General features: G+C 45.0%; 1 protein-coding gene across 3 annotated transcripts in view; it reads right to left on the bottom strand.

Annotated features, from left to right (window-relative positions):
- Positions 1 to 17,044, bottom strand: part of PPARGC1A (PPARG coactivator 1 alpha) — a 685,546-nt gene extending 668,502 nt beyond the window's left edge. For all 3 annotated transcript variants that reach the window (XM_064366095.1, XM_012472400.3, XM_064366093.1), the window contains exon 1: positions 16,513 to 17,044. The gene's annotated coding sequence lies outside the window, so the exon portion shown is untranslated. The remainder of the gene's footprint in view (positions 1 to 16,512) is intronic.
- Positions 17,045 to 17,875: the final 831 nt, after the last annotated feature.

Genomic DNA, 17,875 nt, shown 5'->3' on the forward strand with positions numbered 1-17,875 from the left:
GGCAACATAGCAAGATCCTGTCTCTACAAAAAAATTAAAAATTAGCTGGGCTTTGTGGCTTGTGCCTGTAGCCCTAGACATTCAAAAGGCTGAGATGGGAGAGGATCGCTTGAGTCTTGGAGTTCAAGGCCAAAATAGACATCATTGTGCCACTGCCCTCCAGCCTGAGCAACATAGCAAGGACATGTCTCTGAAAAAAATTTAAATAAATTTTGTTTACAAAAGTGAATGGAAGGGGATGAATTGGAAACAATGAGTATAACTACCATGGTTTTGAATGTGTTCCCCAAAGTTCATGTGTTGGAAACTTAATCCCCAATGCAATAGTGTTGAGAGGGGACTTTTAAGAGGTAATTAGGTGATGAAGGCTCTGCTCTCATGAATGCATTAATGTCATTATCTCCAGAGTCGATTCGTTGTTGCAAGACCGAGCTTATCATAAGAGGGAGCTCAGCCTCCTCTTGCTTTCTTGCGCTCATGTGTTCCTGCCCTTCTACCTTCTGCCATGAGATGATGCAACACGAAGGCCCTCACCGTGCCATCACCATGCTCTTGGACTTACCAGCCTCCAGAACTGTAAGAAATAAATCTCTGCTTTTTATAAATTACCCAGTCTGTGGTATTCTGTTATAGCAACACAAAATGAACTAAGACAATTATCTAGCTGAGCTTGGCAGATAGGCTACTTTAGACACTATCTGCCTCTTTGCTCAAGGAATCTGTGAGCTACTGGTGGCAGCCAATGTCACACTCATGCAGACTAATACCATTAAAAGGTATAGTCCCCGGCATTAGCTGGGCCTTTCATGCCATGCAACAAAGGAAAAGAAGAGACAACCCCTAAAGGGGAGTGAAAAGTTGATGGGGAAATTTTTCAAGATGGGAGAGATTTTGGTACATTTATTTCTAACTTTATTGAGTCATAAAGCTGTAACTGATGGATTGAAGTCCTGGAGAAGATGGGAAGGGATGATATCCACAGCACATATGGAAGAAAAGCTAGAGGTGGAAAGATAAGAGATTTCTGGATATGAGACAAGAGGTTGAGGGAATTCACATTGAGTGACCATGAATCCTAACCTGGGAGGAGGCCCAGTGGTGGGCAGGGGAGTTGAGGACAGTGGGAAACATTCAGAGCTGCAGATACGAACAGTGAGTGAGCTTGATATCCCATATAATACTTGCTAAATGACACAGAGGTTGAGGATAATAAAATTATACTGGCATTCTTTGGCATGGCTGGGTTTTTCCAACAGCAGGAAATAGCTTGCATGCAGAAGCAAACAGGACAGTTGGTTGCATCAACACAAGACTGGGATTTTTGTGGACAGATACAGAAGGGTGAGAGATTAAGAGCTTTGAGGTTTTAGTAAGACAGCGGTTAAAATGATATGGGATCTCTCAGCTGGCTAAAAGGAGTCGGGGGAAAGCATGGTTAATGAACTTGGAAAAAGAGAGAGTAGGAGAGGAACCATGATCTTGGAAATAAACTGGCAGGAGAGCAAGCAGAGAGACTATGAGGGTATAACCAGATATGGTTACACTGGCGTTTAGGGCTCTGGAAGCAGACATTGCAGAAGATGAGGCCGGGGTGTGGGCGATGTGATTGGACTGGCAAAGCACGATGGGGATGAAGTCTTGCAACTCTGAAGCTAAGTCACTGGATATTTCCTCCACAAGCAGATGCTGAAGACCACCCTGATGGTGGCCATTCAGATAGAAAAGAGGACGTGGGCCAAGGTAATGAACCTTCCTGGGACCGAAACTTCATGGGACCAGGAGTCATAACAGGGATACAATAAGACAGCCAGGAAGAAGGATAGAATATGGTATACGGGAATTTCACTGGGAGGTATGGGGTCATACAGTTTTGCTGGATGACAGCAAAGAAATGTTTTGGAAGCAACGGTGACCACAGTTCCTTTGAGCCCAGAAAGTGTAGGCAAAAGTTAGTCACGCCCCCTGCCCATTCCAGAATGCACTTTCTTGGGAAAAAATCAGATGTGGGGAAGAGGAGTTTATTTTTAATGAAATAAAATAAAGATGTTGTCCAAAGATGTTATCAAAAAAAGTTATGAGAAAGTCAACCGAGAAAGAAAGAGGGGCAAGCGGAAAGAATGAGAATGGCCTTCACTTAATGTGGGATTTAATGTTTCATCTTGAATAAGAGCTCTATTTTTCACAAATATCTTTAAGATTTCAAGCCTGGGTCCAACCAGATCAACAATAATGATGCAATAGGATGCAGTCAACATTCCTCTTCTCTTTGAATTATCTCAGGAATAATAAGAGCTGCTGTTTAGAGTCCAGACTTATTCCTTGTTTTGAAGTTAGGTAGTTCAGTGAATAGAACAAGAAAGATTTTTCTCTGTAGATCTCAACAGAACATAAGCCAGTAGGCATTTGCAGAGATATTGTACCCTGGAAGGAAAGAAAAAGATGCTCTGATAACCAGAGTTAAACTCTTGATGTAAACTATTTGCTTGGATCCCTTGACCAACATTTGGTTCTAGCAGCCAAAAGAATTTGCAAAAACTAAAGAGGAAGGAAAGTCGTCAGGGTTGTAAACATGACCTCTTGACTAATATATATGGTTGTTAAAAAAGGTTATTTTGGGGTTTTCAAATGGAGAAAGAAAATACTGGGCTGGGCGTAGTGGCTCACACCTGTAATCCCAGCACTTTGGGAGGCCGAGGCAGGTGGATTTCTTGACCTTAGAGGTTTAAGAGCAGCCTGGGGAGCTTGGTGAAACCCTGTCTCTACAAAAAAATACAAAAATTAGCCGAGTGTGGTGGCACATGCCTACAGTCCCAGCTACTTGGGAGGCTGAGGTGGGAGGATGGCTTTAGCCCAGAAGGCAGAGGTTGCAGCGAGCCGAGATCTTGCCACTGTGCTCCATCCTTTGTGACAGAGTGAGACCCTGTCTCAAAAAAAAAGAAAAAGAAAATATTGTAATATGGGGATCTATTTTATAATAGCCTCCATCTGGTACCCTTACATGTACCTGTCAGGAGTATAAGTTGGTGCGTCTTTTCAAAGAAGTAATTATATTTGTATCCCTTTAACCCAGTAGTTCCACCACTGGTTATTACCCTAGAGAAATAGTCATAGATATGTACCCTGTTTAGTCATAATTGGTGACAACCTAAATACCCAATGATACAGGATGGTTAAATACATGGTTTTATTAACATACAACGGGATACTACAAGGCCACTAAAAATTATATGGAGGCATATGAAATATTATATGGCAGGTCAGTTGTGATTTATTGGACTAAAATAAGGTTACACAAATATTTACATGTGATACTAATTTAAACATGAAATGCATAAGCTTAGAAAAAAGACAGGAAAGATATAAATCAAAATATCTGTGATTATCTCTAGATATTTAGATTACATAGGGTTTTGATTTGATTTTCTTCTTTTTTCAAACTTTTCTAAGAAAAAAATCCAAAACAAAAATATATCACATCTATAATAAGAAAAACTAATAATATGCTTTTTCCAGTTTCCTGGGGATATTATTTGCAAAAATTATGCTCAAAAAAAACAAGTTTAAATATTTTCTAACTAAAAGGTAAAATATAAAGGAAGACAATATTCCCTATCTGTGAATATATCCTGATTTCAAGGGGAAACTCCCTTTTCAACAAAAAGGCCTTTTGGGGAGATGCTTAAAGGAATATGGGTAGATGCTTAAAGGAATAGTTCTGCCCACCTAAGTTCTGACCCTTTTTTTTTTTTTTTTTTTTTTTTGCTAATAATCACATGGCTATTAGGGGCTGATGTCTTTAAATCCCAAGAATGAGTTAAAGATCATTTTTCTAGTCACATGATTAATAAAGGTTTTTAGTTAACACCTATTTCATTCCCTGTACTGTATTTAATATTATGGATGGTATAAACATAAAATAAAAAATAAACCTCAAGGTATTTAGAAATCAATTAAGAAAAAAACTGGGCCGGGTGCAGTGGTTCATGCCTGTAATCTCAGTACTTTGCAAGGCTGAGGCAGGCAGTAGCTTGAGCTCAGGAGTTCGAGACCAGCCTAGGAAACATGGTGAAACCTTGCCTCCACAAAAAAATACAAAAATTAGCCAGGCATGGTGTCGCGCACCTGTAGTCCAGGCTACTCAGTAGGCTGAGGTGGGAGGCTTGCTTGAGCCCCAAGAGACTGAATCTGTAGTTAGACACGATTGCGCCACTGAAACCCAGCATGAGCGACAGAGTGAGACACTGTCTAAAAATAAACAAACAACAACAACAAAAACTGCAGCTATTTACTTTAAATATTTTAAGGGCATAAACTAATAACAACAACCAGCAATCAAGCAGTGCTTTTTACCTTCTTAAGTACTGTATAAGCCCAAATAAAAGATGATGTATTTTCCCAAAACTCTCTGAAAAAGAGAGATATTTGCATATTTTTGAAAGCTCTCATATTATATAGGACATTCTCTAGTTACTTTATTTAAACAACTAAGTGATGATTGAGGAAGACCCAATAGCTGGAAATGACCTCAGTCAAAGCTTTGGGATGTTTAGAGAGGTCACCTGACAGAATTGGTTACAGAGAATGCAAAGAGCCTTAATAGAGATTTAGTCCTTATTCCTGGGGTAAGGTGCCACAGCTCAAATGTTTAATATCATTGTAAACAAGCACTTTAACATAACTACCTAAGTGAATCTAACGTATATTTATTTAACACCTACTTCATTCTGGGTCTGTATTCAGTGCTAATGGCCTCTCTTTTCAGCAGGCAAACTGTTCTTCAACCATAATGATAATGACCAAGAGGCCACTTTACACTTTACAAACACTCCCCAAAACATCATCATACTTCATTATACTAGCGCAGTAAAAGAATGAATACGGCCAAAAGTTTGGGAAAATAAACTAGTATTTATGTTAATAAATGTAAACAATGAAATAACCATTGTTTTTCAGCAGCTTGTTCTCTAGGACTAGTTTAATTGGGAGAAATAATTTTTAAATTCTTTCTAATGCAACTGTTACTATCAGGGTCAAAAAAATCAATTAGCAATAAGTCCTATTTTCTGAAACACGGCTTTGATAAACATGGTAAAGATGATTCCATTCTCTTTTACCATTTGTTTGGCTCTTTCATCAAAGCTATGTAACCCTCTTAGTTTGACATCACACAAAGAAAGACCTAAAGGATTTCATTAGCACCACTGCCTGGGACTCAGTGTGTCCCCGACTTCTGATGCTATTTCACTCTCTAGCTCGAGTGACTAATTTTAATCCACAAAATGTTTGGTAATCTATTGAAGTACAATAAATCCAAAATAAAACTTCACCTTTGATTTACTAATTAAACTGTTCTTCTGACACTGTCAACAAAACAGATTTTAATTTTTTTTTTTTTAGAAACTGGATCTTACTCTATCATCCAGGCTGGAATGCAATCATAAAATCCTAGCTCACTGCAGCCTAGAGCTGCTGGGCTCAGGCCATCTCCCGCCTCAGCCTCCCTAGCAGCTGGGACTACAGGTGTATGCCATCACACCTAGCTAAATGTTTTTATTTCTTGTAGAGGTGGGTCTTGCTATGTTGCCCAGGCTGGTCTCAAACTCCTGGCCTCAAGCAGTCCCTCCACCTCAGCCTCCCAAGGCTGTGAGCCACCGTGAGCCACGGTGGCCTGCCTGGGGCAGATTTAAAATGATGCAAAGATCTTAATTATTTTCAACCAAGTTTGAAACTTTCTTGCTTGCGACAGAGAAACTGGAAAATTTATTAAGTCAAAACAAGGAGCAGGAAAGACTCTGCCTTCTTTCACCTGTTCTTCTCTCTAGGCACATTATTTTTCCTTCTTGGTACTTCACATGGTTTAAAAGAGATGATGAAAGTTACATGATAGGAAGGGAAAGAGAGAGAGAGAGAGGGAGACAGAGGAGAGGGTGATGATGATGTTTGGATGGATGGATGGAGCGGTACTATTTTGTGAATTATTCATATATATGCACAAATCATCCATCTATGTCTCTATCATGTCTGTGTGTGTGTGTGTGTGCGCGCGCGCACGCGTGTGATTACTCTTATGTCTCTCTTACTAAATTAAAGCTCTCTCAGGGGTTAGGGCAATCGCATTGTAGGTGCTCAATAAATTTCATTGAATTTAAAAAATTAAACACAATTTAAAAAAAAAAAAAACCTTGGGAGGTATTCCTTGATTAATTCCTTTTACACTTTCCTTCTGCCTCAAACGTCCTCATTCGTGGCCCCCATTCTCATCTACCCAGTTTCTCTCCATTTCTTAAAGCCCAGAACAAATGTCGCTGCCTTCTTGAAACTTTCTGTGATTTTTCCAGCCAAAAGTAAACTCCCCTTTCTCCAAATGACCACAGCACTGCTATTTCCTCCTTAAAGCACTAACCATTTTTTCTACCTTCCCTGCATCCAGGTGGGGCTCCACTTGGAAGGCATATCCATGTTGAAGGCAGCATCTTTTTCCTTTTTCTTTCAGTTCTATACACACAACAGCATGTTTTATGTGTCGTTGATGCTCCTCTATCTATTCCTCCATCAGTTTATCCATCCGAATACAGCCTAACAGGATAGCTAAAACATGGGCTTGCAAACCAGACATGCTTCAGGCAAATCCTGATTCGACCGCTTACTTGCTGTGTGATGTTGGCTAAGTTACTTCACCTCTCTGTGCCTCAGTTTCCTCGTGGAGTACTAACAACAGTACCTACTTCATACGATTATTTGATGACTAAATGAGCGAATCCATGTAAAGCACTTTCAAATGTCTCTGCAATGTTATAGTAAGTGTTCTATAAATGGATTCTATTATGACGGACCCAATATAATTTACTGAGAATCTACTATGTCCCAGGCTGTCTGCTTGACTGTCACATCAGTAGGAACTCCATAAATATTTGAGGAATGACAGGTGAGAGCTAACATTGACTCAGCCCTTTATTAAATCAGTAACAAAAGTCTTTCAGCTCCAAGGTCTCATTTAATCCTCACAACCATGGCAGGGGATGGATGTCATCCCCTCCACCTTCACCCAGAAGCAAAGTCCCTTCTGCACTTCACAAGCACATACTTAGCAGGTGAAAAGTCTCCACAGCATTCACCTCACAAGCCCGCCAACTTCTGGAGATTTTTTTCCCATTCCCTCCCGCAGCTTCTTCGACTTCACACGAAGCATCGATTTTAGCATCTGTTCAGCCTGACTCCCGTCATTAGATACATTCTTATGTGTTTATAATGCATCACTGATTTGTTTCAGACTACATCGTGGAATCTAAAAATAAAGTGATGTTGAACATATTTCTCTGCATATTAACTTTAAAGAAATGGATTAATCTTTTAGAAATAATCAAAATTAAATGATCCACTCAGCATGGAGCAGTTACCCAAAATAATAAAATATAGAAACTTCTTCAGACTCCCACTTTTCCTTTTTTACTGCTTCTGGATTTGTTAATGTAAGTATATCCTTCATAATTTTTTCATTTGAAAAATTAAGAGGTTTAGCGAGCCTGTGGTAACCCAATCATGTTCTTCCCTGGGGACATTGAAATGGAAGCAGGATTCATTTATTCTCCAAGTCAAATTCTCATTTTCAAAAATGACACTGCAGACTTGACCTCATCATCCTCAGAGATGAAACAAAGAATAATAAATAAAGTGACACATGTATTGGTATAAAAGTTGTTTTCTGACAATCCAGCCATTTATGAAACACATGTGCTCTGTCTGTCCAGTACAGGCTGGGCAGGATGAGAATCTAGAGGCAAAGAGCATGTGCTTCTTTCCCAAAACCAGCTTCCTCCGTAGAATGGGAGGCAAGACTTCCAGATAAATACGACAGCACAAGACAGAAAGCGTTATGGAAAGGAGAGCAATGGGAGTGGGAAAAAGAAGTCAATTCCTGCTGAAAAAAAAATATCATCTGCCCATTTGATAGAACATTTAAAATGTGTTCCCCTTCAATATACATGCACACATATCCATTTGGACTGTTTGCTTCTTTTCTTTCTTTGGAACCTGAAAATACTCTCAATCACCAGCCCTTGGGTGTTTACCTGTCACCTAGGCTTGGTGACATTGTTTTATTCAATTTGATATTGCCCTATTACTCAGAAAGGGTTATGTATGCAAATAAATATACATTCTGGTCACAACATTAAATAATGAGGCAAACTACAGTTTATAAAATGCAGTTGTTCCATGCCACATTTCATTTTAGGAGAGGGAGGCCTACAGCCAACTGTGAACAATTACCAAATTGTCAGTGGAATTCAATAAATGTTGTTTAAAAAAACTAATTATTTGTTACAATAACCAGCTACTACTGCCACTTTGTATTTGGAGGTTTGTAAACTACTTCCATTTGAAATGTAATTGATTCCATTTTTATCATTTGTTCAAGTTTATGTGGTTGTTCTCATCCTAAGAGATGATAACATCTATTTTCAGCAAATTATACATTATAATTCCTCATTCAAAAGCTGTAACAGAAAACAAAATGCTAATTTATGCTGTAAATGAAACTACAGAATCATAATCACTCATTGTTAACATTAGGGACTAAACTGCTACTGGAAATAATAAATTGGAGCAGAATGTGTAGGGGTTGTTAGTTAGATTTTTCTTTTTCTTTGCATCTTTTTGGCTTGTTTTGTTTTCTTATTACACAACCAACACACTTTCTAATACTCTTTCAGGCTAGAGATTACATGGATGTCTTGTCTTCTTCCAGATAGAAGCCAGACGTTCACTTGGCTCTTAGCTTTTAGCTGCAGCTCTCTATTTCAAATCTACAGGAAGATGTGCTCACAAAGCAATCACAAGCGCACGCCAAAGAGGGGAAGCAGATTAGAACCGCACACCTGCTTTTCCACATTCCATTAAGTTTCCACGTCTACACTTCCCTTTGCATCAACCACCTCCTCCCCTCCCCCGACCCCGTCCCTCCTCCCCTCCCCCACGTTTCTCCTGTATGAAGACCCCTCGTAACCTGTAACCTCTTCTGGTCAAGGAGAGCCTCATCCAATAGCAAGTTTCCCCGCTGCTTCAGCGACTATACCGAATAAACGCATAAATGCACATAAACCCAATAACTTTTTTTCAGAGATGGGGTCAGTAGCTACGATTAAAGGCACACATCATCACACCTGGTTGATTCATTTTTATTGTTCTTTAGAGATGGAAGTCTCCCCGAACTCCTGGCCTCAAGGAATCCTCCTGCCTCAGCCTCCTGAGTAGTTGGGATTACAAGCACGAAAAAACGTGCTCTGGCAAAATAGGTAACTTTCAATAAATATAATCAGTCCTTATTAACACACACAAAAAGGGTGGGGGTGGATCTGTTACCATGTTCTAGACACTGCTTTGTTGAAATAACGATCTTCATGTGGAAATATTGTAATATCACCGAATGGCATTTTCTCCTTTCTTCTGTTTTTAAAACATAGAATCCAAAAGAAAGAAACATTTTAATATAATTATTACATCAAAAATGTGAACTTTTCAAAAGAACCAAAAAGTCACACTGCCTTCTAGAGTAAATCACTTTTCTGCTGCCCTTTTATTTAATGCCGTCTGCTGTACACATTTACCTCTTTGCTGGCAAAGTGTGATCATTGATTTCCTATGGTCTCTCTGGAAGGAAGTTCTGCTTCCTTGATGATGGATACAAAGGGTAGGTGACCCCATTCTCATTCCAATGCAAGCCCTGCACTTTTACATTTCCGCTAGGGCCACAGGAACGTGAAAGCAGTGAGAAACTCCTTGCCCTCTTCGTAGAGACTGTCTTGCTGTAACTACTGACATTTAATGTTTTCCCTCTCCTTCCCACAACTGTATTTTGGAAGATCACAAAATAAGGGCTGAACCACTAAAAGGCGTTAGTTCATGATAGACATAAATGTTAGGTGCATGATTCGGCACAGAAGATACCTGTTACAACATGGCCGTGATGAGAAAGGTCAATTTCAGCCTAAACCTCAAACATAAGTATATGTAGTACAAGCGGGAAGTGACATGGATTAGCTTATGAGACTGTATGCCTCACTATATACATGATAGGGTTTTGATATATCTGAATGATTACAAAATTATTCTATTCATGTATCTCACAATTATATTTTTTCTGTTGAGTATTTTATTGATACTCGTGTACATTTGGAATGAGCACCCCACTAAATCATATTTATTCTATTTTAGAAGACCCTGTGTATCTCTCAGGGTAGACCAACCATTCAAACCAAAAACAATGGTAAACTCGGGGGGTGGGGCTAGGGGAGGGATAGCAGGGGGTGGGGAGGTTGGGGAGGGGTAACAGGGGGGAAAATGCCAGATATAGGTGAGGTGGGGGAGGGATGGAGGCAGCAAACCACCTTGGCATGTTTGTATCTATGCAACAATCCTGCATGATCTGCACATGTACCCCAGAACCTAAAGTAAAATTTTAAAAAAATGGTAAATGCAAACATCTAGTCCAAAAAGCATCAGGTCATTATGGCTGATTCCACCATGAGAGACAACTTCACCTCGTTCATCAGAAAGAATTCTCTCTGGTTATATAAAAGAAAGTGGGTAAACTTAGGCAAACACAGGAGATATTCACTATCTCACAAAGCTGGTAAATAAATGCCAACATTGCCAGACTTGCAAGAAACGTACATGTGGCCAATTTCTTCTATGTTGGAGCAGAAAGTGAGCACAATGGGGAGAAGAAGAGGAAGCTGGCACAAGTCGGCGTGGTGGAGCCCAGCTTTCCCTAAGTAGCACTGAGACCTTAGGCAAGGACTTCACTCTCTGTGCTTTGCTTTGCTCATCTATCAAATGGGAATCATAATAAAAGTACCTACCTCATGTATTGTAACAGAGATTAAATGAGTCAAATACTTACAAAGTATATGGAACAACAATTGATAAATGGTAGTTATTGTCACTGCTCTTTAATTGCCTAGTTTAAGGTTTACATAAATTACAAAGAAAAGCAAACAACAGCACTTTGGGAGGCCAACGCAGTCGGATCACTTGAGATCAGGAGTTCAAGACCAGCCTGGCCAACTTGGTGAAACCCGTCTCCACTATAAGTACAAAAATTAGCCAAGTGTGGTGGCATGTGCCTGTAGTCTCAGCTACTCAGGAGGCTGAGACAGGAGAATCGCTTGCACCTGGGAGGTAGCGGTTGCAATGAGCTGAGATCGCACCACTGCACACGAGGAAAAGGAAGGAAGGAAAAAGGGAGGGAAGGAGGGAAGGAAGGAAGGAAGGAAGGAACAAAGGAAGGAAGGAAGGATGGATGGAACAAAGGAAGGAAGGAAGGAAGGAAAGAAAAGCAAATGACATTTTCAAGCTGATGCGTTAACTAAGCCAGCCTTACTGGAAGACCCGCAACAAACTCCTTTCCTCTCCCATATATCTAGGAGAAACTCAAAGTCAGAAAAATTGGAGTTACATAAAAACTGGAGTTCTGTGAGCTGGATTTACAGGTGAATTTCTAAAATTTATTTAAGGTTAAGAAGGTAGATATGCTTAACACTCTTGCAGGTCATACTACATCTTCAGGGAAATAAAAACGTTGAAAAGGTATAGAAGCCCAGTTGGTATTTTTTGAACTTTGAGGTACTTGCTGTCTAACAACTTTGTAAATGGAGAACATTCCCAAGACTTGGCTCATCTCCAGGGATGCCAACATCATCACCACTTTAAGAATTACGAAATGTCCAGAAAGAAAAAAAATGCTGAATTCTTTATGGTATTTGTACTGAATGGAAAAAAAGTGTTCCTCGGTGGGCTGCTTTCTGTTTTGGGTATCCGTATTCATGGAGGTAATGCCAAGCCAAAAAAAAAAAAAAATGGGCAGTCAGTACAAGCTTTCGACAGCTTACCCACATCCATTAATGATTCTGCACTGAAACGTCTACCTTGCTGGAGAAGATACAGTGAGTATACAGAATCATGGGTACTGGCTAATTCAAAACCGTCACTGCCTACTCTGAGAAGATAGTGCCCTTATGAGGATGCCATTTTATATTTCTAGTCTGGAAAATTTGACGAAGTGGTGGGGATGGGGGCAGAGAAAGAAAAGTTTAAAAAGCATAGTCGAGCCTCGTGGTGATGTCTTTTACATAACCTCAGATTAAGCTACCCAGTCACCAAAAAGCTGGTCAATCAGGTGAGTAAAATCAGGTGTCTGGCCTCATGGACACCCAAGCGGTCGGCTAATTGGCTCCATTTTTCACTTTCAATTGATTGATTCAATATCATACAGACCTGGCCTGCTTCGATTTGGGCTTACATAGTGATAACTAATAAGGTGACCTGGGTCCGAACTGCAAGCAGTAATGACCACTCCACAGTCAGCTCTCTGATAAAGACAGAAAGCCGAAACAACTACAGGAGACAATCACAGGTTGAAAAGCACAACATCAAAAGATAAAGCTCGGTTTTGGAAGCTTGCACTACTGCCATCCCTAGGCGTGAAACTGTAAATTAAAGAATGGTCTGCTGTCTGCTGCACTGAGCCAAATCAGAGACATTTCACAGATACACTTTAATTGGGGGTTTCATTCTAATTGAAGAAATGAATTCCACCTAAGCAGATGCTCCTCCCCACCCCCCACACCCCCCCACCCCCCGCTGCGCACACACACACTTGCTATGTATGTTTTGCACATTGGCAAGTGGGTGCAAAATATCTGCAACATGGTCCTCTCAGATATAGGATGGAATTTCCCAGTTTTTAAATGGTAACAGATGTAGTTTCGGCTCTAATACACATTGGGCTGTCTCCAAAAGAACCACCCCTCCCTCCCCAGCTTCAAGAATAAAATGTCACAGAACAAGTAAAAACCCGGTCAGTGATGATTTGTGGTTGGGTTTTTGTTGTTCGTGTTTTTGTTTTTCAGTAATGAATAAATGCTCTCGTTTCTAATCTTCTAGGTCTCTATATCAAGAACCTCCATCTTCATTATAATTTTTTTTACTTGTTTGTTTATAACAAGAGGTGTCATAATCCTGTTTCTTGTGAAAATGAAAGTAATGAAAATGCCTTGTGATTCCAGGAAAAGAGCTTCTTAGGGAGACATGCCTGCCTGCTATTGATGTTGCAAAAAGGCTCCTTTTACATGGTATTAGATGTTGAGAGCACATCATATTGATCTAGAAATAAAAAGCTTGATTTTTTTTTAGTACAGTCAACCCTTACCTTCATAAGCACTTTATAACACTAGGAAAATGATTTTATTTTTAATTGAGGTAGAGTAAACAAATTATATTTGAAGAGCATTGCTATTTTTAGGAAACGGAGGATATGTAAGCATTTTGGCAGGAATCTGGGTAAAATTATGAGTAAGTCTCACTCTTGCAAATTTGGCCCAGGGCTTCCTATAGCACCTCTGCCCGAGTCCAAGATGAGATTTAAAGTATCGCCTTTGTTGTATCCTTTTTCTTCTTAGGAACTGTTAGGAGCAGTTTTCTCAATCATGTGCCCATGCTCAAATGCTGAAAATGCAAACTGGAGATCAGTAAGGCCCCTTATGCACATGTATACTTCATTCCTGAAAATGGAGATTGTGGCAGTGCTGGAAACCGCAAATCCTGCTAAGATTCACTGCCCCGGCTGCATTTACCACCAGAGATTAACGCTTCGGTAGCATCTGACGCACCTTCCCCTAATGATGTACATCTCTCATTTGTTTCTGTACTTTATCTTAAAGTTCATACCGCACCACTGGAAGAAGAAATCAATACTTCAAATAATCTCCTTTCCCCACCATACAATTTCACTGCACTAAGAGTAGCACAGTACCTAATACCAGCCCGAGAGCCAATCATTCTCCATAGAGCAGAGCCAGCTGCTTTATCAGAAATTCTTTCGATTTTCTTAGCAACATGAGTCTCCCCTTCTAGAAGAAAGATGTTGCCTCTTGGGGAAACGCTTTTCCACCTCAAGTTAAACTAACTTTACCCGAAGAAGCCGGCAGTTTTCCTCTTTTTCAAACACCCCCCTCCCCAAATGGTTCTCTCTTTCCTTTACTCCGAACCTACCCCCACCCTGTCCCTCTCTCCCACCTCCTCTGGTTTCCAAGGAGTTTGCACGTGATTGCCTGTCTTGCCAAATCCAGCCGCAACCCTTTGCTTTTAAACGTTCTCAAACGACTTGTTTCTATCTTATTAAAGATGCTGCGAAACCTCCCATCTCTGCAAAGCTGTATCACTGCTTCCTTGGCCCCGAGTCTCTTTCCTCTCTTTCTTTGGAGGAATACAAAGTGTCTGAGTTTCGCGGCCCCGGGGTGCAGGTCGGAGGCACGCGCCTGGAAACTTATCTTAATGCATCTGACTTCAGGAGTGGGGGGCGCGGCGCGGCCGAGGGCGCCGAATGCTGGCCGGGCTTGTGCCCGGCGTGTGGTTCAAGCCTTTCGTACCCGCCTCGGTCCTCAAAGGCGAGCTGGGCTTGGTTTCTGACTCATCGACAGCCACACACACACACACGCACGCAGGCACGCGGACGCCCGCTCCTGGAGAGCAGGAGTTTGCGGATTCGGAGGGGTCTCTGGCTCTCAGCAATCCCGGGCAGGCGCGGGGAGGCGTGGAGAGCACCCACCGCCCTCCAGGAGGGGCGGGATAGCCTGAAGAAAGCCACCGGCGCTGGCCATGGGCAGCCGGGCACCCTCTGGGCCCCGATCGTGCTTCTCCAGGCCCCCAACTCCAGCGCCAGCCCGACCACCTCGGCAGCTCCAGCAAGTTTCTACTCGCAGCGAGGCCTCGTGTCTCCCGGCTGCCTCGCCACTAACCCTCACTCCGCGCGCCTGGGCTGCCCTCCCGCCCCGCGCGAACGCCCGGCGTACTTCCCGGGGGCGGTCCAGACGCCCCCACCCGCGGCGGCGGCCCGGCAGTCTGGCCGGAGCTCGCCGCCGCCTCCCACTGCTGCTGCCGCGGCGGCGGGAGCCTCTCCAAGGCTCCCCGGCAGCCCTTATGTATTATTCACTCGGATGGCCGCGGCGCTTTCTGGAGAGCCCACGCCGGAGAGAGAGGTCTTCACCTGGCAGCTAGTAGTTTGGCGATTTGTTTCTTGGAAACTTGGGGTGATGCGAAGGCGGCGGAGCACATTTTTCGGTTATTTGCTTTCGGGGTTTGGCTTCTCTGCCGGGAGCTCGCAGGAACGCGCTGCGCCCCGGGCCCGGGAGGGAGCGCGCCAGCGCCGGCGAGCGCAGCGGGCAGCCCCGCAAGCGGCCGAGGCTGGCCGGCGGGCTCCGGAGGAGAGGCGCCGGGGAACCGAGCTCTTTTCCTCGACACCCCCCAATCCTAGCGGGTCAGCTCCCCCCGCGGCGCGCGCTCCGTGGGGCCCGGGAATCCCCGGCGCCCTGGACCGCCCACCGAGTTGCTAATGCCTTTCACCATTGCTCCTCCACCGCGCCTCTGGCCCCAACTTTCCCCAGCCCAGATACGCGAGCGCGCGCACACACATAGACACACACCCGCGTGCACACACACACACGCACACACATGCCTCCCCTCCCTCGACCCCAGCTCTACTTCCCCGTGTAGTTTGGAGATGACAGATGCCTGTAGACTTTCACCAAACAAGCGGTGGGGGCAGCAGACTACAACAGTTATTTAATTAAAAGGCATTTTTCCTCTATTTCTCGCTCCAGCTCCCAGAATAGCTTTTTCACCCCTAGACCCTGAGCGCATGCCTGTCTCTCCAGGTTACCAGTGGCTCGCTGACACCCATCTCCTTCCACGCCCCCCTTCCGGCGTCTACCCCGAGCTTCCCTGGGCCCCACGAGTCACACCGACACGCACACCTACAGGCCGGCGGCGGGGAGCGTCTAGGGCACGATGCAGCCGAACTGCATTGCACAGTCATCAAAGTTAAGTGTGTGTGTGTTTGTGGGGTGCCTTTGCGCCCCGGGGGAGGTGCGGGGTCAGAAGGAGCAGAGCCTCCACTCTGCACCCCCCCCCCCACCGCCGCCACCTCCGCGGGTCAGGGGACGCCTCTACTTGAGATTGCAGCCATTTTAGGGAAAGAGGCAGCTCGGGCCCCGAGGGGAGTGGAGGGGGGACAGCACGTCGCGGGGGGCTCGCGGCTCTGCAGCCCCTCGGCGCAACTGGAAGGCGGGCAGGCGCCGGGCGCACAGGGGCGCGGCGCCCGCGGCGACTTGGGGAAGGTTGCGCTCGAGTTCCCTGGTTCTGCCTGGAGTTGTTCGGGGTAACGCGCCGGTTCCTGCCTCTTTCTCGGGTTCCCGCTGGGCTGGGAGGTGGTGGGGGAAGGTGTCGATGGCAGATTGGGCACGGGAGGAACGCGACAGACCCTGGAGACTGGAAAGCTAGCGATGGGGGAAGGGGGTACCTCCTCTCGCCGGTTGGCGCTGACCCAGACAGTGCGACCCACTTGGCCCCCCATCCTCCCCACCCCCTCCCGAGCCTCTGCCTCCCCACCTAGTGCCAAGTGAGCGCGCGGCAGGGGGCAAGGGGCGCGACGCCGCCCGGCACCGAGCCACCCCTTACCTGGTTGGAAGGGGTTTCCCAGGAGGAGCCGTAGTTGTAAAAGAAGGAAGAGAAGAGGGTGTCTTCCGACAGCCCGCAGCCCGCCATGCTCTGGATGCAAATAAAATGAGGAAAGAAAAAAAAGCACACACACACACAAAAGCAACCCAAAATTTTCAAAATCAAATTAAACCAACAAGCCAAGAAGAAATTCTCTCGAAAATAAAGAAAAGGAGGGGGAAGGGAATGGCAAAGGGAACGGAAACTCTCGGCGGTGCTCCCTCTCCGGGAGAGGAGGGATGCTCGGGCTGCCGCCGCCGCCGCCGCCGCCGCTGCCGCCTTCTCAAGACGGTACCTAGAGAGGTTCGTCCTGACTTGGGCAGCCGCCGCCGCCGCCTGTGCCGGCTGCGTGTGTGCGCGCGTGTGTGTGCGTGTGCGTGTGTGTGGTGTGTGCGCGCAGAGCTAGAGACCGCAGGGGAAGCGAGAGGGCGAGATAATGAGCGAGCCGGGATGGAGGCGCAGAGGCAGCGCGAGCGGGCGGGCGGGCGTGTGCGCGCGGGGGTGCGTGCGTGTGTGTGTGTGTGTGTGTGTGTGGTGTGTGTGTGCGCGCGCGCGAGCACGCGCGTGTGGCTGGGTGTGCGTCTGTTTGGGGAGCTCACCGGAGAGCCGGGGCCGTCACGTGGGCGCGCTGACTCCGCCGGCTGCCGGGGACAGCCTGTACTACAGCCCCGGCCACTAAATCAGCCCGCGCCGCCAGACCTTTGCAGCCCGCGGCCGGCCCGCCGCCTTCGACCTCCTCGCCATCCCCGCCCGGCCGTGCGCGCCCCGGGACGGCAGGGGGCGCGGGTGAGGCCGCGGGCAGGTGGGTGGATGGGTCCCTGAGCCCGGGAAGCGGAGAGAAAGACGCTCTAGGAAAAACACAGCTTCCCCCGACCGCTACGTCCCGCACCCTCCTGGCAAACCTTCCTTCCACCCTATTTGAAGATTTTTTTTTTTTTTAATTCCTAAAATCGCTTTTTCCATGCAGAGACCCCCTCTTCCAGCCACGGGAAAATCATTTTCACATAGTTGCTGTGTCTCGCTTTTCTTTCGCGGTGCCTCCAGCCCCCCGCGCGCGTGTCCACGCAGGCACAGATACACCAGTGCCTACCTCCTCCCATCCCAAATGCAAACCCACTTCCTTTTGCCGGTTGCTGTAGTTAAGCTAAGTCAATGCTACATCAAACTAGGCTAGGCTGAGAGGACTGGAAAGTGGATTTAGGGGACAATACTGCCCCAGCAGGAAGAAAGGCTCTAGTTTGGCGTTCTGTTGATTTAACAGTTTAAAACGAAAAAGGATTTTGTACCTTCTGCACTAAAACTCAGGCCCCTTGAGTCACAATTA

The sequence above is a fragment of the Aotus nancymaae genome, unplaced genomic scaffold, assembly GCF_030222135.1.
Source record: "Aotus nancymaae isolate 86718 unplaced genomic scaffold, 86718_ANA_hifiasm-v0.15.2.pri h1tg000006l, whole genome shotgun sequence".
NCBI classification, from domain to species: domain Eukaryota; kingdom Metazoa; phylum Chordata; class Mammalia; order Primates; family Aotidae; genus Aotus; species Aotus nancymaae.